The sequence below is a fragment of the Oryx dammah genome, unplaced genomic scaffold, assembly GCF_014754425.2.
Source record: "Oryx dammah isolate SB20612 unplaced genomic scaffold, SCBI_Odam_1.1 HiC_scaffold_29, whole genome shotgun sequence".
NCBI lineage: Eukaryota > Metazoa > Chordata > Mammalia > Artiodactyla > Bovidae > Oryx > Oryx dammah.
This window is the reverse complement of record NW_024070213.1, coordinates 3546961-3573374: the sequence shown is the minus strand read 5'-3', so window position 1 is coordinate 3573374 and position 26414 is coordinate 3546961. Positions and strand designations below refer to the sequence as shown.

The 26414-nt window shown below is 48.1% G+C and overlaps 1 protein-coding gene across 2 annotated transcripts in view; it reads left to right on the top strand.

Annotated features, from left to right (window-relative positions):
- The first annotated feature begins 442 nt into the window (after positions 1 to 442).
- Positions 443 to 26414, top strand: part of PPARA (peroxisome proliferator activated receptor alpha) — a 68339-nt gene continuing 42367 nt past the window's right edge. Inside the window, exons 1-2 of one of the 2 annotated variants that reach the window (XM_040234538.1) lie at positions 443 to 536; positions 1527 to 1673. The gene's annotated coding sequence lies outside the window, so the exon portion shown is untranslated. Of the gene's footprint in view, positions 537 to 693; positions 1032 to 1526; positions 1674 to 26414 lie in introns of those variants that run through there. The other variant, XM_040234539.1, reaches the window with a different exon arrangement.

Here is a 26414-nt window from a genome sequence, read left to right as displayed (position 1 = left end):
GCCCGCCCCTCCTAGACTTCGGCCCTCCCCCAGTGAGCGGGGCCGGACGCGCGCCCAGGTCCAGCCACACGCGGCGTGCTCTCACTCGCGCTGCGCCCACCCGGGTGACCTTGAACCTTCGCGCACCCCCGCCCCGGCCTCAGTTTCCTCCCTTACGCCGCTGCCGCGGGACAGGAGGTGGGCGCCCCCCCGCCGAGAGCGGTCCCACCCCCACCCCCCGCGGGCAGCCAATCGGGCCCCGCCGTCCGGGGGCTGTGTCCCTGCGCTGGGTGGGGCCGGGGGCGGGGCTTCCTGGAGGGCCCCCCTGCGCCAGCGGCCGGGCCTGGGGCTGGGGGCAGAGGGGCGGCGCGTGCCGCGGGGGCGCGGCTGTCACGGGAGTCGGGAGGCGGCGCCGGGCAGGGGCAGGGGACGCGACGGCCCCACGGTGGGGGCAGCGGGCGGCAGGGGCGGAGGCGGCCGCTAGCGCCCTGCCCGGCGCCGCCTCCCTCGGCGTGCTCGCCCGGCGGACCGGCAGGCGGCGGACCGCGCGGCCCCAGGTGCCAGGCGGCGGGCGGGCGGGCGCGCGCGGGGGTCCGGGGGCCGGGCTCCCCCCCAGAGCGGCGGCGGACGGGGAGGGGCCGGGTGGCGCATGCGCGGGGCCCCGGGGCGCGGGGTGAGGGCGCTCGCTGCTGGCTAGTACTGGGGATCCCGGGGCCCAGGGGGCCTCCCCTTGGTCGGCCTCCCTCCGAGCGCCCGGGGCCTGGCTGGAGCCCCGGCGTCCGCAGCTGTCGGTTGGGACTGGGGCCTGGGCAGGGGTCGAGGTCCGGTACATCAGACGCCCTAGGTGCTCAGGTTGTCCCCCACTCCGGAGAGAAGGCCCACCAGGCGGGGGCATCAGGCTCGCCCTTCTTTCTGCATGGTCGAGTTTGGTTGTCCCCGACTGGGGGCGTTTCTGAGACCTCCGAGGATCCCCTAGGCCAGGTGGCCCGAGGTCCGGCAGACTGACCCTCGTGCGCCGGGCGGCTGAGCTCGGATGGGAGAAACAAGCGCGGGTTAGTTCAGCTTTGAGGAACTGCCCCCACTTTGCGCCTAAAGCGCCACTGGGAGACCCGGACGGGCCGAGCCCAGGGCAGCCGCCGCGGGACTCCCCGGGTCCCCGGCTGCGCGCGGCGGTCCTGGCGGAAGTCCGGAGGGCTGGTTCTGCCCCTACGCGCTCCGCAGTCTAACCGGGAACAACGGCACACCCGTGCTCTCCGGCCTTTTGAAGTTTAAAGGCTGGTGGCTGCTTCGCAAACGTCAAGATTCTTTCTAAGAAAAGTCCAGGCTTGGATACTGCCTTGGATTTCGCGGAGCGCCCTGGGCAGTTCGCGGCCGCCGGCCCACCCCTAGTCCCTGCCGCCCCTCGCCAAACTCCGGAGTCCCCTCCTCCCCCAGGCTGCTTGGGAAGGGGTGTGTGGGGCAGGAAGGCGGGGCTGGGCTTTCCTGGGACGACCCTGTCACACCGTAGCGGCTGAAGACCAGGGTCACGGTGACTTTCCTCTTTCAAGGTGGTGGAGAGTTGAGGAGAACCAGAGCACAGATCGTTTCCTCCTTTACCTTCTTGCCGCCGAGGCCGGAGGAGGAGGGCCCTGCCTCCTCTGGGAAGTAACAGTCTGTGGCCGGAGCAGCCCGGAACGAAGACGTTGTCATCACAGGTAAATAGAAGCTTTGATTTACTCATTTTTTTCCAGACTGAAATATTGAAGTCTTTACTGCCATTGCTCTACAGACTAGCAATCTGAGGGTTAATTACTACCTTGCCGATGCCATAGTTATGTCTATTTTCATTTCTTTGAAAGCAAGATAAATGTGGATAAGTTCTTTTAAGTTCTAAAAACTTGATCCTGTCAGTGTTCTTTAGGAACTTCCTTTCTTTATGGCAGGCTGGTTCCACGTAATTTAAAACTAGATAATATGACTGTGAGAAATGTTTTCACTTAACAGACACTTGAGTTACAGACGCTGACAAGTCAGGAGTCGTGCCACCTCTTAGCTGTTTTAATTCCAATTTGAATATCAAGCAGATGCTTGCCAAGCTGGTAGGCCAGGTCTAGAACTGCCATCAGCCAGGACGGTGATACCCTGGAGGAGATGGTTCAGGTTGAGTGGTTCGCTGGTTACTGAAGGACCAGGCAGGGAGCTTGACAAACTTCTACACAACTTGGAAATAACAGCAAATTAATTGACCACAGAAAGCAATGTTTTCCCTCTTCTCACATCTTGGACGTGTGAAAGTTATTTCATAGTCATAAAGTAATTGTTGTTACTAGCTCAGGTTTGTCCAACTTATACCCAGATTTTTAAACGTCGTGTGTGTATGTGGAAGAGAGCGTGAGAGACGGAAGAAAAAAAGATGTGTTTCTTCCATAGAAACTATTTTATAAGCTGCTTTATTAAGCATTGGGTTATGGAAAATCTTTTCATGTGAATAAATGTGTTTGTGTCTATATCATATATTTCATCATGCTTAGATAGAATAATTTTAAGCTGATTCTTTAATAGATGTACATTTTAAAATTTATATATTCTATAAATATTAACTGAGTTTTTAGCTGCTCTGGGATATTGTGTTTAGTATTGGGGAAGGCAACTGTGAATCTACTCATGAAGCTGATTTTTATACCAGAATATAAAAAAGGAGCTGAAAGATGAAACTGGGGTGCAGAAAGGGAATCTATTTTTGCCATACACCTTGTGGTTATGATTATATGTGATATAATAAATCAAATCATATGTTATATGATATGTTATAAATGATTGTTAACCAGTGCTTTTTTTTTTTTGATGTGTTGTCTGTGAGCGTCTGTTTTTATAAGGATTAAGTAATCATCTTTAAAAACTTCTATTGAAACATTTCTTTGCTCACTGTAAACATATTTTAAGCATGCCACATTTTTCTATTTCCTCTTTTAGTCTTGTGGGAATGAATATATCCTTAACGGCAGAATGTCTTAACTTCCAAGTGACAGGCGTTGGGGGTGAATGTCTGTACTAATTTTGTTCCACTGCAGTTAGAGGATGTGGCTTTTTGGGAATTCGAGGGCCTCTGTTTTTGTTTCTGGTTTTCGTGGCTTGGTATAGACTTCACAGACACTTCAAGTAATGCCATGGTTTCTGTTTGCAGGATAGACGAGCGCTGTGTCTGTTACCTCTGCCTCAGTAGTTACATAGAACAGGCCAGCTCACTTCTAAGGCTGTGTGGTTGGGGAAAATTAGGCAAAGAATTTTAATTTCCGACTCGGTGTGAAGATAGTTTTAAGGTTAAGAACCAAACAGGGAAAGCCCTTGATGTCCCGGTGGGCCAGATTTGACAGAACTTGTTTTTTCTTTCCCGTGTTTCTGCCACTCACATGCAGTGACCTGTCCGGTGGGGAAGAGACCTCACCCAGTCTAGTTGGCTTGCTGTTTGGAGCGGTGTTCATTCTTTGCTTCTGGAACATTTAACTAGCATCTTCTCGTCGCAGTATTGCATCTTCTCGTCGCAGTATCGGGGAGGGGTTTATGCACCTCAAAAGATGGAGCGTTTACTCCTTACGAGGTCCGACCTCGTATATAGTTATTTTGGTAGCTGAGCCGTGTTTGTTTTGCGGTCGCATCAGAGAAGCAGTCTGACAGAGCGGAGGAGATGTTAGGTCATCGCGAGGTTTGATTTTTGTCCCTTCGGGGCCGCCCGCTGGGCCAGGGGACCTCTGTCCCCCTCTCTAGATGCTGATTTTTCATCACAAAATGGCTTTCCGCTCCGCTCCACCTCTTTGAAGGGTTGGGAGGCTCAAACGTGGTGGCAGAGGGGTGCGGTGAAGATTCTCGGTGGCATGTAAGAAGCCGGTCTCACCCAGTCAGGGTCTGAGGGAGCACGCCTGTGCCGCCTGCCCGGATCTGGTGCCTGTGTTATTTTGGCTCTGACCGTTGGATGATTTTTCAAAGGCTTTTGGAAAGAAGCACATCCCCCACCCTGCATATACACTGTTATTAAAACAATTTTTCCTTTACTGTTTTTATTCTTTTTTTAAAATGTTTGTCTATTTATGTGTTCATCCCTGGCTGAGCTGGGTCTTAGTTGCTGTGAAGGCTTTTCTCTAGCTGCAGAGCGTGGGGGCTTCTCCTTCCGGGGGCTTCTCTGGCAAAGCACGCTCTTAAGTGCGATGTCTTCAGCAGTCACGGCACGTGAGCTCAGTAGTTGCCCAACCAGGGGTCAAACCTGGGCCCCCTGCATTGGGAGCACAGAGTCTTAACCACTGGATCACCAGGGAAGTCCACACGCTCAGGTTTTGATGGTGATGTATTCTGCATTTGTCTTTCCTCTGGTATCCCCAGACCCTGAAAACAGTTGTTCCTCATCCTTGGAGGGTCTCTGGAAATGCAGGCTGAATGAAGTCTTCTTCCACTGAGCCTAACTCGATGAGCCAGACAGTGTGTCAGGCAGTTTTGCCCGGCTCGCCCTGTATCCTGAGTAGGACCTCGACATCCACAGATTCTGTATCCCCAGATTCAACCAACCATGGATGGAAAATATTCGAGGGGAAAAATATTCCAGAAATTTCCAAAAACCAAGACTTGAATTTGCCACCTGCCAATAGCTATACATTGTATCTGCAACTATTTACATTGCATGCAGGTGGTATTAGGTATTGCAAGTAATCTCCAGGTGATTTAAAGTCTATGAAGGATGTGTGTAGGTTGTATGCAAATGCTACACCATTTAAGGGACCTGAGCATGGTGGGCAGGTTTTGGTGCCCCCGAGGGGCCTGGGACCATCCTTGAGGATGCCGACGGGCGACTGTGCCTGTGCCCTGAACCACTAAAACATGAACAGAATTGAATTCAGCGAGTATTTGCCGATTACTTTTACAGTGCTCAGATGTGGGTGGGAACTAGTTGGGGGGACTTAGAAGTCCAGCACGGGCCTACCCACCCCTGCTGGAGGATTTTCCCTTGGCATTTTGCAACTCCCCTCACACCCAGATGGCCAGCACCCCTCCTTCCATCTGCACTAGACGGGCGTGCTCCTGCACGCCCGCTGGACTCCCACAGGTGGCTCCCGAGGCAGGTGTTATAAAGGTGGCGGCTGCCATTCAAACCACTCTGCTTATAATCATCACTAGACCTGGGGTCTGTGTGCTCAGTTGCTCCCGTCGTGTCTGGATCTTTGTGACCCTCTGGGCTGCAGCTCTCCAGGCTGCTCTGTCCTTGGGATTCTCCAGGCAAGAGTGGGTTGGAGTGGGTTGCCCTTTCCTCCTCCAGGGGATCTCCCCAACCCAGGAATCGAATCCCCGTCTCTAACATCCCCTGCATTGGCAGAAGGGTTCTTTACCACTAGCGCTACCTGGGAAGCCCAGATTTGGGGTATATTAAGCATGAAATAGAGTTTTCTACAAGGTGGCCTAAGCAGCTGATTAAATAAATTGCTCTTTCTGCAAGATCATGCGTTCTAATTCCAAACAATTGACTCAGAAGGAAAGAGTTGTGTTCTAAATCTTTGTGAGTTGGAACGTGTGCTGTTATTTAACAGGGCAAGGGTCCTGTTGGCTCTCCAACTGTGAAGATAAGATACACAAAGGAGAAATTAGAGAAAGCGTTGCAGAGGTTTGTCTTCTGTGTTCAGATGCCACACTCATCGCTTGGCTTTTAATTTTTAAAAAATTTTTATTGCAGTAGAGTTCATTTACAGTGTTGTGTTAATTACTGCTGTACAGCAGAGCAACTCAATTATATATATATATGTTCTTTTTCATATTCTTTTCCATCATAGTTTATCACAGGAGACTGAATATAGTTCCAATCTGACTGCTTTTACTTTGCTTTATTTAAAGAGATTTGTGGAGCTTCCCAGGTGGCACAGTGGTTAAGAATCCACCTGCCAATGCAGGAGACACAAGAGATGGGGGTTTGATCCCTAGATGGAGAAGATCTCTTGGAGGAGGCAATGGCAACCCACTCCAGTATTCTTGCCTGGAAAATTCCATGGGCAGTGGAGGCTGGGAGTGTGTAGTCCATGGGGCCACAAGGAGGATTTTGGAAAGCAAAGGCAGAATGAATTGTCTCAAAGGTTATGAAGCTTCACAGGAAAGGTTGGAGATATTAATACAGTTAAGTAAACAGTATACGGTAGTTCCTTATGCCCTCCCCCAATTTTTAAGAGCAAATGGGGCACCAAGTTCCCTGAGGCCATTTGCAACTGCATACATCTGTGGTTATGTGATAACCACACCGAGGTGACACGTTGCCAAGTTCTAGTAAAACAGACCAAGTCATCTAGAGGTTGACAAGTGGCCATGTCCCTTTCGGAAATGTTCTAAGAAATTGTTAGCCTGATGTGTATTTAAGTGCATACTTACAGGGCAGCAATGTGGCTAGTAAAACAGAGGACTCAAGTGACAATCAGATCTTGATGATCTGAAATCAAGTTTTCTTCTATTACCTGTATGTTAATGGGATATTTTTTAACCAAAAAAATTTTCAGAAGCATTTTCAGGCAGTGTTCTTCCTTGGAGAAGTTGACATCTATTAGGCTGCCAGCACGAAGAACATATGTCCCCTCTGTCAAGGATTGTGAATCAATTTGATAAATTCTAATTGGTAATCTCATTTTGGCTCATTTTATGGGTCAGTTTGATAACTAAGTTATTGTCTTATTTTATTCTCTATCCACTCACTTTATTTCCGATTTTCTATCTGTGTATTGGGGATGGGATTAACAGGAGTGATGTATAAAAAGAAAGTGGTTCTGAGCAATTTGAAATTTGGTTTAAATAGAAGCATCTCTTGCTGTTCTGAAGTTATTTATAGTCCAAACAAAAAGGCAGTATTGGATGCGTTAACAATATCCTTGGACTTTAGGACTTTTGGGGGTATATCTTGCTTGAATATTATGATCACCTGTTCTTCTCCACCTTGAAACCTGTTGCAGAATCTATCCCCACCTCTAGGCAAAGGGACTCCAGCCCCATCTCTGCAGGGTCCCCCTGACTGTTCACAGCAATCGGTCCAGAGCACACGCAGGTTCAGGAAAGAGCCTCTTTCTTTCTCTTTCCTTTCCTTCGAATTCTCATTTCTCAAGAGCTGTTTCCAGGAAGAAAGGCATTCCAGTGCGGTGCTTCTCAAGCCATGAAAGTAAAGCTCATCCGCCACCTTCAGGCGGGGGTCCCCGACAGAGAGGAGCGGTTGAAAAAAAACTCACAAAGTTCAGTTGTGCAAAAAGCCGTGGCAGGAGCTTGTGGGGGTGACACTTGACCACGAAGGCTTCGGAAAAGAAGAGGCGTGCAGAGAGAGGTGTCAGAGCACCCACGTGCGGATGAGAGAGAAAACAGCCCAAACAGGGTTCAAAGAATGCGCTGGACAATGACAGGAGGTCGCGGGGGTAGAAATACCGATGTCTGAGCCAGAGACGGAAGGCTCTGGACCTGGAGAAGGAGGGAAGGGCAGGGTGCCTGCACCCCCCACCCCTGGGGAGGGGAGAGGGAGGGCGGGCTAGATGCTGGCTCTCCAGTGGTGGGGGGCTCTGCTAGCATCCACCCGAGCAGCCTGGAAACAGCGCAGGGGCAGGAAGTCCCCCTCCAGGGCTGGTGTGTTGAATGGAAAGAGGAAGGCCCCCATCCTGGCCGAGGGTGACAGTGGCCGGTGGCGAGAGGAAGGGCTCTGGGAAGAGCGGGACTAAGTCTTTCCAAGTCTAGCTTTGTGTGTGGATGTCGGTACCTAGCAGAACACAGCACGTCAGTCCATATTTCAGGAAAACAAATCCTTTAAACAAGCCTACTTAGCAGGTTATCAATATAAAAAAAAAATAGGGTATTTTCTTTCACTCTGGAAACCAAAAATTATCGACTTTTTTCCTACTGCTTTCTCTTTACTTAGAGGAAGGCAGCAAAGTTAGCTTTCAGTGTCTAGGTCAGAAGTCTAAGTGAAAGTGAATATTTAACCACATTCAAGGACGGCTGATGATCTTTAATACTAAGAGAGGCACAGGACTTAAGAGAAAGAAAATTCTAGAAGGGAAGAAAAAAGTAGCCAGGAAAGCAGATAAACCCATGACTAGTTCACGGACTGGTGAAAGGGCACAAACCAAGGAAGGGCTCAGCAACTCTGTGCAGAACGGATGAGTTCAAACGTGGGCTTTCATAGCGGGAGAGAGCGTTTTCTAGAAGACGTTTCAGAAAGCCACATGACCACTCGCGATGTCAGATCTGGTGTGGCCTCTTTGAGAACGAGACCTCTGAGAGACAAAAACTAGTAAATAAAATTTAGAAAAGGGACCAGTTTAAGAGATGAGAAGATGATATTCCAGCCGAAGGAGGTATTAGCACCTCCATCCAGCTGACGTCTTCATCTTTGTATCGTGTGTGTGTGTGTGTGTGTGTGTGCGCGCGCGTGTGTATGTGCACCCAGTCATGTCCCGCTCTTTCCAGACCCCAGGCCACACTCTTTGTAGCCCGCCAGACTCCACTGTCCATGGGATTTCCCAACCAAGAATACTGGAGCGGGTTGCCGTGCCCTCCGCCAGGGGATCTTCCCGCCCCAGGGATTGAACCCACAGCTCCTGCACTGGCAGGCGGGTTCTTTAGCACTCAGCCACCTGGGAAGCCCTCATCTTCGTAGACATGAAGTTAGACTGAACTATAGCAGCAGAGGTTCAGCAGAGCGGCACTTTGCCATCGATGTTGTGACGGGCCCCCACGCTCCCCAGCCTGCCTCCCTGAGACTCAGACTCAGAATGTCGGTTCTGAGCCCCCCCCTCCCTGACCCTGGTCTTCCTCCTAGTCCAGTAAGTGGCCTCTGACTGGGGCCTTGGAGGCAGAGCAGCACTGAGCGCTGAGGGGCTCTTGGCCGGCTGCCGGCATCACCCGTTCACCCGGCCCCTAGTCTGCAGGGGGGGCTGCTAGTGCTCTGAGTGCAAGCCTGTTGCCTGGCGCAGAGGAAGAATGCCTTTTATTTTCATTATCATTACTTTCGGCCACTCCTTGAAGCTTGTGGGGTCCAAGATCGTAGTTCCCTGTCCAGGGATCAAAGCTGGACCCCCTGCAGTGAAAGTGGAGTCCTAACCCCTGGACCACCAGGGAATTCCCAAGAAGGCTTTCCAAACAATTTTACTTTATTCAAGAATCTGTTGTTGTTCAGTCTCCAAAGTCACGTCCGACTCTCTGTGACCCCATGGACTGCAGCACGCCAGGCTTCCCCGTCCTTCACCGTCTCCCAGAGTTTGTTCAAACCCAAGTCCACTGAGTCGGTGATGCCATCCAGCCCTGCCATCCTCTGCCTGCCCCTTCTCCTCCTGCCCTCAGCCTTTCCCAGTCTCAGGGTCTTTCCAGTGAGTCTGCTCTTCGCATCGGGCGTCCAGAGTATTGGAGCTTTAGCATCAGCCCTTCCAATGAATTCAGTCAGGGTTAGCTATGACAGACCTAAGGAGCATATTAAAAAGCAGAGACATCTCTTTTCCAACAAAGGTCCATACACTCAAAGCTATGACTTTTCCAGTGGTTATTCAAGTGTAGTTATTTAGAGTGTTGTGCTAATTTCTGCTGTATAGGACTTAAGATCGTTACACACACGTGTACGTGTGTATATTCACTTTCCTGTTCTTTCCCCTTATGGTTTATCACAGGGCATTGGGCTACACAACAGGACCTTGTTGTTGGGGCTTTATTGTTTCCTGGCTCGTTACTAACTCTCTAGCTGTGACATGGACTTTCTCGTCCTTGTTTGTCGGCTCTGGTGGTGACTGGAGGGCAGGGCCTTGACGCCCAGAGGCCCACGTGCTTCCTCTGTGGCCAGCTCCTTGTCTGTGCCAGAGAAGCTCGCTCACCCTGCTGCTCACCCTTCCTTTTTCCCTACCCCTACCCCAGAGATCTCAGTGAAAATCACTCTTGGGGAAGCCTTCCAGCCCTGCCTGCCCGGGGCAGGTCTGTCTGGCGCAGTGTCCGGCGCGTTTGCCTGCGTGCTCGCCTGTCACGTGTTCATCGTGGCCTTTTGGTGCAAGTTGCCCTCCCCAGCTGAGTTGCAGACCCTCTGGGGCAGGAAACCACAGATGCCTCGCGCTCTAATCACCGGAATGTGCGCCAGCAGGGGCTGCAGGACAATCTGCGTGAGCTCCGGCTCTGCTGCCCCTCCGTTTGAGATTCCTTCCAGGCCTAATCAAATACCGCCTCCTTCCAGAAGCCTTCCTTGATTCCTACCCGAGAGAGAGGCAGGAATTTTGCCGCTCAGACATCCTACTGCGGTTTGAATGTCTCTGGTTGGACATGTTCTACCTTCACCTCTGCAGCTGTTTATTGAGTACTTCAGTCATTCATTCCTGAGCTCATTTGTTTATTCAACACTCCTTTCCTGAGCCCCTGCTCCGGGCCAGGCAGTGTTCCAAGTGCTGGGGGCAGCAGCGGAAAAGGGCAGGCCGTGTTCCCTGCCGTCAGGAAGCGCTGCGTCCCATGGCAAGCGGGACCCCTGGGCTCAGGATTCAGGCAGGTACCCAAGCAAGGTGGTGCTGCGTGGGGACAGCCAACCCAGGAGACCTGACGGGTGAGACTGGCCTTCCTCTGTGGCCAGCTCGTCTGTGCCAGAGAAGCTCGCTCACCCTACTGCTCACCCCTCCTTTTTCCTACCGCTACCCTAGAGATCTCAGTGAAAATCACTCTTGGGGAAGCCTCTGGGGGGCCAGGGGGACAGCAACGATTTAATAGGGGTCTGCACACGTGCCTCGAGTAATATTTGTCTTTAACACGTCCTTTCAACTGGAGCAGCAGCCCCCAGCCTTTCTGATGCAGGGCAAGTTAGAAGACAGTTTCTAGGTTCACGGAAGACAACTTTTCCACGGACCAGGGTGGAGCCGGGGGATGGTTTGGGGACGATTCGAGCACATTCCGTTTATTGTGTACTTCATTTCTGTTTTTATTACACTGTGTTGTGTCATGAGATAATTACAGAACTCACCATAATGCAAAGTCAGCGGGAGCCCTGACGGCAGCAGGGTTGGGGGGGGCATGGGAAGCAGCTGTAAATACAGATGAAGGCTTCACTTACTTGCCCACTGCTCATCTCCTCCTGTGGGGCTCACTTCCTAACAAGCCACAGGGCGGCGTGTGGCCATGGCCAGGGGTCGGGGACTCCTGAACTACAGGAGCTGAGTTGGGAGAAAGGAAACGAGTGAATGCGAGGGATCCGAGCCCTTGTCGCACCCGTCTCAGTTCTTCTGATGATTACCTTCTTATTTCTCTTGGCATCACGTGTTCAGCTGAAATCCTTCTGCCCCGCTCAGGTCAGCCAGATTTAAACCTTAGAGGCATAGAGACTCCCACCCCACACCTAGTGACCTGTCTCCAGGAAGCACCGCACTTGACTTGCGGGGTCTGCTGCCTCTGTCGCCGATGGCTAGGCATGAGGCGTGGAGAACCCTGCCGAGCAGTGATTCGGTCCTCATCGTATGAGCGGGGTAGTTGCTTCCTGGAGGAGCCGGGCATGAGGGATCGGGTGTGTCATCAGCCCGCCGTTGTTTGCTGCCACAGAAGCGAATGAGGCGAACTGTTCCTTAGACACACGCAAGCCCCTTTCCTAGGATCGTAGATGGGTGAGGTCTGTGCCTCCTGGCTTCTTGCTCCGTGGCTGAGGTGGTGGAGAGAGAGGCTGTACCCTGCCCAGGAGGTCAGGAGCTCGGTCACGGCAGGTGGGAGCAGGGCTGGCCCCTGGAGATGCTGGAGAGCCTCCGTGGCTGCCCTGCTCCAAGGGCGGGATGCGTGTCAGGTCAGCTCCTAACACCAGACTCGCCTCTTTGTATTGCTGAGTGGCTCAGTTGCATCGACTCTTCGAGACCCCATGGACTGTAGCCCGCCAGGCTCCTCTGTCCATGGGATTTCCCAGGCAAGAACACTGGAGTGGGCTGCCATTTCCTCTTCCAGAGGATCTCCCTGACCTAGGGATTGAACCTCTGTCTCATGTGTCTTCTGAATTGGCAGGCACATTCTTTACCACTGAGCCACCTGTCCCTAAAATCTAGACAGTGGAGGTGGGTTTCAGGTCTTTTTAAAGTCTAGTTTACTGAGGTATAATCTACATGCAGTAAAATCCATCCTTTTGAATGGACAGTTCCGTGCGTTCTGAACATCCTCCACGCCTGTTTTCTTCCTGGTTGTCAACCAGAGGTGCCCACATTCCTTGGCTCATGGCCCCACGTGGTTTTCCAAACCTGCTGTGTGGGTGTAGTCCTTCTCATGCCCTGAACCTCTGCCACCTCCCCTTCTGCCTCATTTCAGCCAGAGAAGGTTCTCTGCTTTTTACAGGCTCACAAGTCGGGATGTGGACACTGCTGCTATTTAGCACTCTAGAGGGGCAGGCAGAGGAGCCTTATCCACGTGCTTGTGGAAAATGGTTGAAAGTACCACACAGGAAGTGAGCTTAGCCCTTTCCCCCATCACATTAATAGAACTCTCTAAGATATTTCACGACATTGAAAGTACAAAGGATAAAATGTTGGACGCAGATTCAAACTTAGAAAGGAGGATTTTTCTGGGCTCCGAAATCACTGCAGACCATGACTGCAGCCATGAAATTCGAAGACACTTGCTCCTTGGAAGGAGAGCTGTGACAAACCTAGACAGCACATTAAAATGAGACATCACTTTGCTGACAAAGGTCCGTCTAATCAGAGCTATGGTTTTTCCAGTGGTCGTGTATGGATGTGAGAGTTGGACCATAAAGAAGGCTGAGCACTGAAGAACTGATGCTTTCAAACTGTGGTGCTAGAGAAGACCCTTGAGAGTCCCTTGGACAGCAAGGAGATCAAACCAGTCCATCCTAAAGGAAATCAACCAACCTTCCTGAAATATTCATTGGAAGGACTGGTACTGAAGCTGAGGCTCCAACACTTTGGAGCAACTAGAGAAAGCCCTCGCAGCAATGAAGATCCAGCACAACCAAAAATTAATTAATTTTAAAAAATAACCTGGACATTTTTTAAAAAGTAATCAAACATCAACAAGCATGAAATGCTTCTGGATAAAATGCCTAAGATCTGAACAGTGAAATCTACCAAACGTGGTTGAGAGGAATTTTGAAAAACCTGAATAAATGGCGGGTCACAGCATGCTCTCGCGTTATCAGGCTCCGTATCATTAAGACGGCAGTTCTTCCCAAATGATCTACAGATTCAGTGATCAAAGTCAGATCTCAGCATGCCTGTTTGTAGAAGCTGACAAACTGATTCTAATATATGGAAACGCAATGGACCTGGAGTGGCTAAAACAACGTTGAGAAAGAAGAATGCAGAGGAAGCACTTGGACTGTCTGGTTTCAAGAATGATCGAGCCATAGTCTCAAGACAATATAGTATCGATGTGAAAACAGAAAAACAGAGGAATGGCACAGAAGAGCAAGTTCAGAAACAGACCCAACTACGTGGCCAACTGATTGTGAACAGAGTGACGGACCGTTTCCATGGGAAAAGACGCTTTTTTTCAACAATTCGTGCTGGAACGATTGGCTAGCCACATGCAAGAGAACAAATCTCAGCCCCCATATCACGTCATATTAAAAAAGGAAGAACTTGAAATGGGCCATAGACCTAACCTAAAGAGTGAGAACTACAGAAACTTCTAGAAGAAACAGAGTCCATCTTAGTGATTCAGGGTTGGTAAAGATTATAATGAAAAAAATACAAGCTATTAAAGAAATCTAATAAATTAGACTTCATCAAAATTATAAACTTTTGGGTTTCCCTTGCGGCTCAGTGGTAAAGAGTCCACTTGCCAATCCAAGAGACACAGGTTTGATCCCTGGTCTGGGAAGATCCCACAGGCTGTGGAACAAGTAAGCCTGCATGCCACAACTACTGAGGCTGTGCTCCACAGCAAGAGAAGCCGCTGCAGTGAGAAACCCACCCACCATAACAAGAAGTACCCACAGCTTGCTACGACGAGAGAAGAAACGCAGCAGTGGAGACCCACCACAGCTGTAGATAAATAAATAAAATTTTTAAAAATATAATCTTTTTCTCATCAAAAGGCATTTAAGAAAGTAAAAGACAAGCCCCAGACTTAGAGAAAATATTTGCAAAACATATATCTGACAAAGAACTTGTATCTGTAAAGAACTCTCACAATTCAGCAAGAAGACAACAAGCAACCCAGTTAAGAATGAAAGCAAAAATGGGCAAAATATTTGAACAAATTCTTCAGCAAAAGGTATTAGATGGCAAGTAAGCACATGAAAAGGTGTTCACCATCATTAGTCATTAGGAAAATGTAAATTAATAGCAGCAGATACTGCTGTTAGTAGTGAAGTGTTGGTCTCTCAGTTGTGACCGACTCTTTGTGATCCCATGGACTGTAGCCCACCAGGCTCCTCTGTCCATGGGATTCTCTGGACAAGATTACTGGAGTGAGTTGCCATTCTCTTCTCCAGAGGTTCTTCCCAACCCAGAGATCAAACCTGGGTCTCCTGCTTTGCAGGCAGATTCTTTACTGTCCAAGCCAGCAGGGAAGGCTGCTGTTAGTAGTAGAGAGATATTAAACCCCAACCAGAATGGATACATTAAGAAGACTGACCAAGTGTCAAGTCTGAGGACGTGGTCTGGCAGGAACTCATGCTGATGATGGGACTGTAAACTGGTACCGCCTCTTTGTAAAACATTTTGGCAAGTGATATCACTGATGCTATTACCGAAAATATCATACACCTGAAGGACCCAAACTGAAGTCTACAGACTACATGATTCCAACTCTGTGACATTCTGGAAAAGGCAAAACTATGGAGACAGTTAGAAGATCAGTGGTTGCCCAGGGTTGGGTGGAGGAAAGGATGAGTCAGAGCACAGAGGCTTTTTAGGTCAGTGAAGCTACTCTGTGTGATACTGTAATAGGCACTTGCTGTTGTTCAGTTGCTCAGTAGTATCCAACTCCTCCCCATGGACCACAGCACGCCAGGCTTCCCTGTCCTTCACTATCTCCCAGAGTTTGCTCAGACTCATGTCCATTGAGTCAGTGATTCCACCGTCCGTCTCATCCTCTGTCGTCCCCTCTCCTTCTGCCCTCAATCTTTCCCAGCATCAGGGTCTTTTCAAATGAGTCAGTTCTTCACACCAGGTGGCCAAAGTATTGGAGCTTCAGCCTCAGCATCAGCCCTTCCAACGAACATTCAGGGTTGATTTCCTTTAGGATTGGCTGGTTGGATCTCCTTGCAGTCCAAGGGACTCTCAAGTGTCTTCAGCACCACAGTTCAAAAGCATTAATGCTTCGACACTCAGCCTTCTTTATTGTCTCACATCCGTACATGACTACCGGAAAAACCATAGCTTATTTATATCCTTATATATTTGTACCAGAGAACATACAACAGCAAGAGTGCACCCTGGTGTAAACTGTGGACTTTAATTAGTACACTGACATTGGCTCATCAGTGGTAATGACCCTACCAAGATGTTACTGATGGGAGAACACGGGAACTCTTTGTACTTTCTTCTAAGTTTTTCTGTAAACTTTGAACTACACTAAATAGAACACACTGGTAGTTGCCAAGAAGGGAGGGGCTTGGGGGAGAGGTGGCGTGGAACATTGGGGTTAACAGATATAAGCATTTATATATCGGATAGATAAACAAGGAGGTCCTACTATACAGCACAGAGACCTATATTCAATATTTTATGATAACCAGAATGGAAAAGAATATTAAAAACAGGATGTATGTATATGCATACCTGAATCATGTGCTGTGCAGCAGAAACGAAGACAACGTTGTAAATCAGCTGTACTTCAATTCAAATAATTGGAAAAAAGCACTCTAATAAAATCCATTCTATTAAGAATTAAATTAGACTGCATATGTCATGCACCTAAGAATAACCCTATTAATGAAACAGGAATACAAGACCTCTACTCAGATAACTGACCCCACTGCTGACATTAACATGGATGCATGCTTAGTTGCTCAGTTGTGTCCGACTCTTTGGGACCCCCAGGACTGTAGCCCGCCAGGCTCCTCTGTCCATGGGACTCTCCAGGCAAGAACACTGGAGCGGGTTGCCATTTCCCTCTCCAGGGGATCTTCCCAATCCAGGCATCGAACCCGAGTGTTGACACCAAATGTAGCCCAAATAAACAGATGGCTGTGCAGTGTTTTGGGAAGGGGTCAGTTCTCTCTGGAAAGGCCTCATGTACCAGAATCAGGGCTGACTTCCTTTAGTGACCTCTAAGTTCACCACCAGGTTCGCGCGGGCATCTCGACTGCGCTTGGCTGAATGGTGTGGACTCTGGAATCTGGTTGCAGACTGTAATTGGCCCTGACACCCGCCATGCACTGTCCCCCAGGACGTCTTCGAATGTGCTTCAGGAACTTTGCCATCTTTTTTTCCCCTTAAATGGATCGCCCTGTTCTCTTACCTTTCTTGTCACTTGAAGTTGCATAAACCCCTGTTTCTTCAGAAAAGCACCTGCTCCATGCCCGGCCTCAGCCCTTTGACCCCGGGTTGTGTTCCCCACGTAAACTCCTTTCGCTGGTTCATTGCTTGAAATGATATGAGGTGTTTTGGTAAGAAAGGGATCAATGTCCAGAGTGTAGCACTGATGTTAGATTGAATCAGTCTGTATTTATTGAACACCTGCCTTTTGGGGTGTGAACACTGCCTTAAGGAGTCCCAGATCAGCTGGGCATTTAGACATCAATCAGTTCAGTCGCTCAGTCATGTCTGACTCTTTTCGACCCCATGGACTGCAGCATGCCAGGACTCCTCGTCCATCACCAACTCTCAGGGCTTACTCAAACTCATATCCATCGAGTCGGTGATTCCATCCAACCATCTCATCCTCTGTCATCCCCTCCTCCTACCTTCAATCTTTCCCAGCATCAGGGTCTTTTCCGATGAGTCAGTTCTGCACATCAGGTGGCCAAACTACAGACATGAATCTATTTCAGTCAATTCCTGTTATATGAAGGTTGGGGTCCTTCCATCTGGATGAATCCAGGAAGGTTTCAGGGAGGAATTGTATTTGAGCTTCCCCCGACATGTATGGGAATGGGAGGCATTCCAGGCAGAGGAATAGGGTAAAGCATAGAGGCTAGAAATTAGGAGGTGGGTCTGGCAAGGCCCTGAATAGTTTATTTTGGAACACAGGGTTGCAAAGGGGAATGAAGAGACATTGGATCAGTTCAGGGTAAAACTTCTGCAGACGTGTATTAAGCTCCTTCTCTGTGCTAGGCATCATTCTTAAGCATTGGTTGGGGGATACGTAAAGGAGCAAAAATCCACAAATCTCTTCTTGGAGAGCTGGCGCTCTGGTGGGCAGAGATGTACAATGAGCCCAGTGGACACATCCGAGCTTGGCTTGGTCTGTTCCGAGATGCTGTGTGTGGGCAGATGGGCGGGCGTGCACGCAGGGAAGGGCCAGGGCGCTTGGAAGGATGGCCAAGTGGCCTTGCCGAGAAAATGATACCTGAGAAAGGACTGGAAGCTGAGAGGCTCCACAGATTGCAGTGGCGGGGGAGCGTCCCGGGGCCAAGGGCAGCCGGGCCAGGCTCGCCAGAGGAGCACACGGAGGGGGACACGTGGCGCTGGCAGGGAGGTGGCAGCAGGGCCCCTGGAGGGCCCTGGGGCCGCTGCGAGGGCTCTGGCTGTGTGCTCTGTGAACGCAGCGCCCCCGGGCAGGGTCTGAGTCAGGGGCTGTATCACACCGCTCTTCAGCTGGTCCAGGCTCCCTCTGGCTGTCGTCTGGGGCTGGGGACAGAAGCAACAGGCCGGCCGTGAGGCTCTTAGGGCGCAGCAGAGAGCAGCTCAGGCCGCCGGGCGGTGTGGACGCGGTCCCACATGGGGCAGAGACGCTGACGGTTGAGCGGCCGTGTGGCCCTGGGTGATGCTTTCCCTGGGTCTGCTCGTGCTCAGATGCTCAGTCGTGTCCGACTCTTTGCAGCCCCACGAACTGTAGCCCGGAGGCTCCTCTGTGTGTGGGGCTTCCCAGGCAAGAATACTGGAGTGGGTTGTCATTTTCTTCCTTCCTTACCTGTAAGTCTAGGTATTTGGAACCCATGCACCTCAGAGGGATGCGTAAAGCAGGGGTGGGGCCATCAGGGCGGGACTTCAGGATGCAACTGGCAGCATCGCTGGAGACCCTCAGAGAGGGGAGCAGCTGGCTAGCTGGCCAGTTAGGAGGATGTTGCTGAAGTCCAAGTAGGGGAGGGGAGTGCTGCTGTGGGCTGGGCGGAGGCAGGGTAGAGGCACGGAACAATCTATCAAAACAAATAAGAAACAAGCAAACCAGACTGTCCAAAAGACTCTAGGCTGGAGCTCTGTCAGCCCTGAAAGACCAAGGTCACGTCAGGGCATGCTGCGTAAGAGGCATGTGGACAGCTGTTCCCGGCCCCAGACTTGCTCTCCCCGGCAGCGTGGCTGAGCAGAGCCTCCTGCGTGTCAGTCCCTGCTCCCCTCCCGGTTTCGGTGCAGTGGATGCGAGTAGCCAGTTACCACAGACACAGGACCATCTCCTCCTCATAAGCCCCGGCGCTGGCTCTTATGACTGAACCCTTCGTAGAGTTCCCGGTTCTCTTATTTTCATGCAGAGTCTGACTTGATAGCAGTAGACTCACTTTTCCCCCTTACACAGGTTGCTTCTGTTCCTTTTGGCTCCTTGTCGCTCTAAGTCACATTCATCCTGGTTTCTTTAGAAAAGCAATTCATCTACAGCCCGCTCCGGAAGAGGGCCCTTGGTTGCTTGTTACCAACATTCGCTAAATGTTGGAATTACAGAGGTGCTGAAAATCAACATTAAGTCAACCTCTTCTTGTTCGGGAATTTATGGAATAATTGTTTTCAGTTTTCTTTTATTTGTCATGGTGAATAGGAATGGAAGCTATGTGGCTCTGGGAACCTCTAGTTCCAAATAGGAAGGCCTGGGAAACATTGTCCAGCTGGCAAACAGACAAAAGACGCTAGAGAGGCTGCGAGGCAGCTGAAGCATCCAGCTCCGGAAGGGCACCTGTGGCATCTCAAGGCAGAGGCTCTCCAGAAGCACCAGCTCTTCTCCCCAGGCACCTACCGAAATGCAGGCTACTGTGTGCCTGTTGCTCACTCAGTCACACCTGACTCTCTGCAACCCTGTGGATGGTAGCCCACCAGGCTCCTCTGTCCATGAAATTCTTCAGGCAAGAATACTGGAGTGGGTTGCCATTCCCTTAAAGCAATGTCTACGTTCTATTTAAAAACAGTATTAGAAATGGTGAGCCTTTAAAAGGTCACTTTCATGAAAAGACAAAAGCAGTGGAAGTATTTTACATTAAAAGAGAAATGACAATGAAATGCCTGCCATAGGTGACCCTCACGCTAGATCCTGTACTGGAGGGAATAATGTCAAGGATATTATTGGGTCAACTGATGAAAATTTGACCTTGAATCATAAAGCCTTGTATCTCTATATTCAGTTGGCTGAAGTTGATAAGTGTCCTGTAGATAAACGTACTCTAGTGTATAAGAGAATATCCTGATTCTTAGAAAATAGGTACTTGTTATTGAGGGAGATAGAGTCATGCTTCAAATACACACGCACACGCACATACACGCTGTATGGCTACCTACCTACCAAGACAGAGCAAGTGGGTAGAATGTTAATCATCAGTAAATGTGATACAGGGCACAGAGTTCACAGTGTTCTTAATACTATTCTGCGTGCGTGCGCAGTTTTTCTGTAAGTGAAATTACTTCCAAGTGAAAAAAACAAAAAAGCAAGCAAACGAAAAAGGACAGGTTCTTCCATCTATTACGTTTATTACCATGTTTATTTACCAAGCTGCAGATCAGAACTGTGAGTCTGAGCTCACCTGTCCTGAAAATATCACTCCTAATTTATCTCCCTTTTAGTACTTTTTTAAAATGAAAAAAAAAATCTTTGAAATTTGACATAATTGTAGATTCACATGCAGTTGTAGGAAATAATTCAGAGAGATCTCCGTACTGTTTACACTGTTTCCCCCGTGGAAACACCTTATAAGACCACAGTGCCGCTTCATAGCCAGGATATAGTCATGTGTCCAGAACATTCTCAGAGTCATCTTCAGACCCATACCGATCTCTCACACCCCAGCCTCTTCCTTACCCTGGTGGTCTGTTCTCCATTTCTATCATTGTATCATTTTGAGAGTCGTACATAATGAGTCCAATAGAAGGTTGAGCACTGAAGAATTGATGCTTTTGAAATGTGGTGCTGGAGAAGACTCTTGAGAATCCCTTGGATAGCAAGATCCAACCAGTCCATCCTAAAGGAGATCAACTCTGAATATTCATTGGAAGGACTGATGCTGAAGCTGAAGCTCCAATATTTTGACCACCTGAGGCGAAGAGCCTACTCATTGGAAAAGACCCTGATGCTGGGAAAGGTTGAGGGCAGGAGGAGAGGGGGGTGACAGAGGATGAGATGGTTGGATGGCATCACCGGCTCAATGGACGTGAGTTTGAGCAAACCCTGGGAGGACTGCAATCCGTGGGGTCACAGAAAGTCAGACAGGACTTAACGACTGAACAACGAACAAAAATGGCATGTAACCTTTGGTGCTAGCTTTTTCACACAGCGTAACTCTCATGAGATTCATACAGGTTATTGGATATATTTAATAGTTCATCCCTTTTTTTGCTGAGTTGCATTCTGTGGAACAGATATACCAAGTTTGTGGAACCATTCACCATCAGAACACATATGGATTCTTTTCAGTTATGAGCTATTATGAATAAAGTTGCTCCGCAGGTTTTAAATAGCTCCATTGAGATGTCGTTTACATACCATACACTAGTATGTAACTGGTATGTTTAAACAATGGTTTAAAGTATACAATTCCATGGTTTCCATTATACTTATGGGGTTGTGCAACCATTGCCACAATCTAATTTTAGAACATCTTCATCACCCCCGGAAGAAACCACATACCCACTAACAATCATGCCTCATTCCCTGCACACCCCACCCCCAGCCCTCGACAACCACTGATCTGCTTTGTCTCTACAATTGGCCTATCTTGGACAGTTGCATATCAGTGGATTTACCCAGTACATGGTCTTTTGTGCCTGGCTTCTTTCACTTACTATACTGTTTTCAAGGGTCCTCCATGTTGTGGCACAAATCAATACTTCATTTCTTTTTGTCACCAAGAATATTGTATAGATTTAGTACATTTTGGGACTTCCCAGGTGGCGGTAGTGGTAAAGAACCTGCTGGAAGGCTGCAGTCCATGGAGTCACTGAGGGTCAGACACGACTGAGCAACTTGACTTTCACTTTTCACTTTCACGCATTGGAGAAGGAAATGGCAGCCCACTCCAGTACTCTTGCCTGGAAAATCCCATGGATGGAGGAGCCTGGTGGGCTGGAGTCCATGGGGTCGCTAGGAGTTGGACACGACTGAGCGACTTCACTTTCACTTCTTACTTTCATGTATTGGAGAAGGAAATGGCAACCCACTCCAGTGTTCTTGCCTGGAGAATCCCAGGGATGGGGGAGCCTAGTGGGCTGCCGTCTGCGGGGTCGCACAGAGTCGGCCACGACTGAAGCGACTCAGCAGCCGATGCAGGAGACGCAGGTTTGACCCCTGGGTCGGGAAGACCCCCTGGAGGAGGGCATGGCAGCCCACTCCAGTGTTCTTGCCTGGAGAATCCCACGGACAGAGGAGCCTGGCGGGCTGCAGTCCGTGGGTTCGCAAGGAGCTGGGCACACCTGAAGAAGCAACACACCCGCGTGCCAGCCCGGTGTGCTTTCTTTACCTGGTAATCAGTCGGTGGACGTGTGAGTGGCTCCACTTTCTGGCTGTGATGAACAATGCTACTGGGAGCGCTGCATGAACCAGTGTTGTGGAGATGTGTCTTTCCGTTTCTCTAGAAGTGGCATTGCTGTGCCGTGTGGTGACTCTACGTCTGACCTCTCTGAGGAACTGAGAAACTGTTTTCCAAACGGCTCCATCATGTTACAGTCTCAGTGGCAATGTGTGAGGGTTCCCGTTCCCCCACATCTTCCCCAGTACTTGTTATTGTCTGTCTTTTGTATTATAGTCATCCTAGTGGATGTGAAGTGGTATCTCACTGTGGTTTTGGTTTGCTTTTCCCCAACCGAAGACGTTGAGCGCCTTTTCATGCACCTGTTGGCCATTTGTATATCTCCCTTGGAGAAATGTCTACTTAAATCCTTTGCCCATTTTTTAATTGGGTATCTTCCTTTTTGTTGTTGAGCTGTAAGAGTGCTTTATATCTTCTGGATAGAAGTCTTGTGTCAGGTATTTGATTTTCACATTTTTCTCCCATTTTGTGAGTTGTCTTCACTTTCTTGATGATCATGTTTATAGCACACTTTAAAAAAAAATTTCAACATCCAATTTGTTTTTTCCTTTTGACACTTGTGCCCTTGGTATGTCTTCAGGTTTCTTTGTGAACATGAATTTTCGTGTCACTGGCGTAAATACCCAAGAGTGCAATTGATGGGTCCTATAACTTTGTGTTAGCTGTTTCACATTTCACGTTAAAAAGATTGAGAGAAAGTGGTTGTGACCTTGTGACCAACTTATTCTGTGTGTAAAAATGATTGGCTCCATTGTCTAAGATGGAACGGAGCTGATTTACTCTCCTGCCAGAGACAACCAGAAATCCAGACAATTGTATGAAACAATGTTTTCCATACACTGGGCGTCAAGCAGTGAATGGCGCTGAAAACAAACAGGGTGAGAGGTGTCATGCGAGTGAGTTTCCAGGCTGCGGCGCCAGAAGGAGGCGCCAGGCAGAGCTTGGCAGGGTCTTTAAGCAGAGGAGGTGGAGCTGAGAGTCTGCAGAGACCAAAGGGTCTAGTTTCCCAGGGCAGAGCACCAGTGGAGAAAGCTCCAAACCTGCTACATGCTGCCTGGTGCAGGCGTGTGAGCAAAGCTGCTTGAGGCCAGTAACGGAGCCATCTGGGAGGACTGGAAGGGTCAGTGCCCAGCAGTCCAGCTGGGCCAGGAATAGTGCCTGGCATGCTAATGGGCCTGGGAACAGTGCCTGTTTCCACTTTCCAGTCTGGAAAACCTCATACTTCAAGAGGAATTGGACAGAGTACTCAGAAAGATCTTGCCCCAGTAGGGGGATATTTGCACTGGATTACATGCTGCTGTGGTCCTGCCTGATGATTCTCAAAATTAATATACAAAAGGATCTTTTCCAAGTAATTTAACTACATCCCAGAAGAAAGCTCAAGGATCTTTATAGGAATACAGAATTACTCAGTACTGAGTAAGGTAAAAAATAAATTACAGTGTCTGACATCTAATCAAGGATTACTAGATAAGCTAAAAAACCAGAAAAGAGGATCCATAATGGGGGGAGGGGTGGGAATCAATGAGTTGAAACTTACTCGGAACTGATATATACTGATGTGTATGTATATTAGATTAAGCAGTAAAATAGTTATTATGATTTTAAAAAATGAAAAGAGCCATCGCTATGTTGGTGAACAACAGCAGCCTAACGTATGCATAATTGGAGCCCCTAGGGAAAAAGTGGGGGGCAGAAAAAATAATTTTGAAGAAATAATGGGATCAGTTCTTTGGGAAGATTTACAGTTCTTTAAGTTTATGTATCTAATAACAGAGCTTTAAAATACATGAAGCAAAAACTGAGAGAACTGCAAGGAGAAACAGACAAATATAAAATTATAGTCAGATAATTTATTAGATATAGGGAATATCAACAAGGATATGGAAGACTTGAACAATAGTATCAAACAATTGGATCTGACGTTTCTATCTAGAACAACCCAGCAAACAACAGCAGGTGTGCGACACTTTCGGGTGCACACAGGACGTGCACCAGACATAGCGTGTTCTGGCCATGAAACACGGCCCAGTGACTTTAAAAGGGTTAAGTCATATGGAGCAGATTCTCTGACATAAGGGAACTGAATTAGAAGTCACTAGCAAAGGAGATCAGCCCTGGGATTTCTTTGGAAGGGATGATGCTAAAGCGGAAACTCCAGGACTTGGGCCACCTCATGCGAAGAGCTGACTCATTGGAAAAGACCCTGATGCTGGGAGGGATTGGGGGCAGGAGGAGAAGGGGACGACTGAGGATGAGATGGCTGGATGGCATCACTGACTCGATGGGCGTGAGTCTGAGTGAACTCCGGGAGTTGGTGATGGACAGGGAGGCCTAGTGTGCTGTGATTCATGGGGTCGCAAAGAGTCGGACACGACTGAGCGACTGAACTGAACTGAACAAAAACATGAGTGAAAACTCACCAAATATTTGGAAATTACATTGCATGCTTCCAAATAAGCCATGTATCAAAAAAGAAATCAAAGAAGAAATTAGAAAGTATTTTGAAATGAATGAAAATTAAAAACAACATGTTGAAATTTGTGGAATCTGCTATAGCAGTACTTAGATGCAAATTTATAACACTAAGCACCTTACTGGAAAAGAAGAAAGAACTCCTCAAGAATAGAAAAAGAAGAGCAAATTAAACCCGATATAAGTACAAAAAAGGACATAATAAAGATCAGGGAGAAATCAATGAATAGAAAGCCAAACATAACTGAGAAGACCAATGAAATAGTAATACAAAGCTGGTTCTTGTGAAAAGAGAAATAATATTGATAAGCTTCTAGCCTGTTTTATTCAGAAAAAGAAGAAAAGATACAAGCTGCTAATATCTGCAGTGAGAGAGGTGACACCAGTACAGGCCCTACAGCTGTCAAAGGACAGAAAGAAAACATTATGGACTTTATGCCAATAAACTTGACAACTCAGATAAAGAGACAAGTTACTTGACATACGCATATTTCCAAAACTAAACTCAAGAATAAATCAATCATCTATCTAGCCCTATATCTATTAAATAAATAGAATTCGTAGTTTTAAAAATCTTTCCACAAAGAAACCTCAGGTTTAAATGGCTTCACTGGTAGATTCTACCAAATATCTAAAGAGTAAATAATACCATTCTATACAAAATCTTCCCCCAAATTGAAGAAGTGGGAGTACATTCCAATTCATTCTATGAGGCTAGCATTAATCTGATACCAAAACTAGGCAAAAGCATTACAAGTAAAGAAAACTAAATACCAAAATCCCTTCTGGTCATAGATAACAAAAATTCTAATTTATAGTTTAGGACATTGAATCTATGATGTATAAAAAATGTTATATCATAGCCAAATGGATTCAGCCCAGGAATGTAAGGATGGTTTAACAAAAATTATCATAATTCACCAAATTAACAGAATGGAAAAAAACTACGTGATCATTTCAATAGATGTAGAAAAAGCTTTTGATGAAATTCCATATTTGTTACTAAGAGAAATCAGTGTTTTTTACAAAGGTACAATGGCAGTTCAGCAGAGAAAGGACAATCTTTTCAAAACTGTTTATCCATGTGCCCCAAATGAACTTTGATCCATTCCTCACACCATATACAAAAATGAACTCAAAATGGATCATAGATCTAAATGTAAAATCTAAAGAAAGCAAGAATTAGGAATATCTATGTGACCTCGGGCTGCTGCTGCTGCTGCTGCTGCTAAGTCACTGCAGTCGTGTCCGACTCTGTGCGACCCCATAGACGGAAGCCCACCAGGAGGGCAACGGTTTTATAGTTAGCACAATCCACAAAAGGGAAAAACTGATGAATTAGACTTAATCAAAATGAACTTTTGCTCTTCAGAAGTCAGTGTTGCGAAAATGAAAATGCAAACTACAGACTGAAAATAAATTTTTGTAAAGCATAAACCTGATAAAGGACTTGTAACCAGAAAACAGGAAAAAAGCTTAGGAAATTCACTCATTAAGAAAATAACCCAGTTTTTAAATGGGCAAGAGATCTGAACTGACACATCACCAAAGAAGATACATGGGTAGCCAATACGCATGAGGAAAAGGTCCCACATCATTAGTTGCCAGGGCAATGCAAATTAAACCCACAATCCCTGTGCTCAGGTTTCACAGCTTTCACAGAGGTGATAAGGTGCTACTACAGACCCATTAGAAGCGCTAAAATCCTAAAGAGTGACCACACCAAATGTTGGCCATGTCATGGAGGAACTGGACCTCTCATACACTGCTGCTGCTGCTGCTGCTGCTAAGTCACTGCAGTCGTGTCCGACTCTGTGCAACCCCATAGACGGCAGTCCACCAGGCTCCCCTGTCCCTGGGATTCTCCAGGCAAGAACACTGGAGTGGGTTGCCATTTCCTTCTCCAATGCATGAAAGTGAAAAGTGAAAGTGAAGTCGCTCAGTCGTGTCCAACTCTTCGTGACCCCATGGACTGCAGCCTACCAGGCTCCCCCGTCCCAGGGATTCTCCAGGCAAGAGTACTGGAGTAGGGTGCTGTTGCCTTCTCCGTCAAACACTGCTAGTAGAGATGAAAAATGATGCAAACGCTTTGGAAAACAGTTTGGTAATCTCTTAAAAAGTTAAACACCTACCATTTGATCCAGCA